The sequence below is a fragment of the Rhagoletis zephyria genome, unplaced genomic scaffold (assembly GCF_001687245.7).
Source record: "Rhagoletis zephyria isolate East Lansing unplaced genomic scaffold, Rhagoletis_zephyria_1.1 Rzeph_scaffold_09323, whole genome shotgun sequence".
Lineage (NCBI taxonomy): Eukaryota > Metazoa > Arthropoda > Insecta > Diptera > Tephritidae > Rhagoletis > Rhagoletis zephyria.
The window spans coordinates 12,695-14,178 of NW_016166401.1; positions in this window are offsets into that span (position 1 = coordinate 12,695).

The following is a 1,484-nucleotide window of genomic DNA, read 5'->3' on the forward strand; positions in this document are numbered from 1 at the left end:
CACTATTTTCATTGGCCCGTAGTCATAGTCAAAATAAAGTCGACTTTAAAGTTAGTTGCAGCTTTTTGACATAATTTTCAATGGGATATCTATCAAAAAAGCTGCAACTAACTTTAAAGTCGACTTTATTTTGACTATGACTACGGGCCATTTTTGTTATGCCAAAACAATCACGCTGCAATGGTACTTAGCCAGAAAAGTCGAAACTAAGGCGACTATGAATAGCTTTAGTTGTGACTTAGAATAGTTTCGACTTAGTTGAATACTAAATATGAATATGAATATGCGCCATTGTCTTAAAGTCACAATAATTTATTAAACAATTACTTGCTAGATGTTGATGGAATAGACTTTAATGATCGAGAATCGCTTAAAATGATATAACGAAACGATAAAGTGAAAAAAATAAATTTTCGCTGACATTGAATTTTTCATTTTCATTTCACAGTTTCATAGAACCAGAATTGGCCCCAGGCCTTTGATACAAAACCTTCGTGGGCAGCCGAACTTGTGCTAAAATTTTACTCAATATTTGACTTACTTATCCATCGTTGCAAAAATAAATTCCCGCCAGAGTACATTCAGATAACAGATATTTCCGCATTTAATCAGTTTCTTCCGCAAAGATTTCTTGTTGCCACAATGATATGAGTTGCCATTTCTCTTTGCTTCCAAAATATTCTTAAATTTTTTTTCGCGGGCAACGTTATCTTAAAGCAGAGGTTCCCAAACTTTTTTTCTCGTAGACCCCATTCAAAAATTTACTGGTTTCGGTGGACGCCCTGCTGATACATTTCGAAATATTCCCAAAGCCCGTAAAAAAAATTAAATGTGAAAATTAGATCTAACAATGAAAGTTTGCATCGCGGGTGAATTCAAAACCACACTCAGAGTGGCCAAAATAAAAGTAAAATATTTTCATGTGTTCTATTTATAAAAATAATGTGATTACACTCTTGTAGGTTTTAAAAAATAGAGCTCGTAAATATATCTGAATACTCTCTCGCTCGGAAGAGTTATATTTTTTAAGAGCACTGCGAGCGCTAGCGTTATTTACATTATCTTCACCATAAACTCATCAAATGTTCGGCTCACTCATGACTTTGCACTTGGAGTATATGTAAAATAGTTTATTTGTGTTAATGGCATCATTTTTATTTTTATCGCTCAGAGACTTAAAGTGAGCCGAAAAATGTTTATCACATTTTTAAAACACAAAACTTAAAACATCAAAACGTCTAAGCTTTTTACGCCAAACTTTTAATTCAGAAACTGACAATAGAGAAAAGAACGAGTTTAAAAATATCGATGACAAATAACCAAGCAAGCAAGAAGCACAAAAAGTGTTCCGCCGTCTCATGTTCCTCAAGGCAAGATGCGCAAATGGACTTGTCATTTACACCTATCACAGTCAGGTGTTTGTGTCACGTAAAGTGACCAGTCAGCAGTCCAGCAAGTTGTCTGCAGTGTCGTCTACTCAGTGA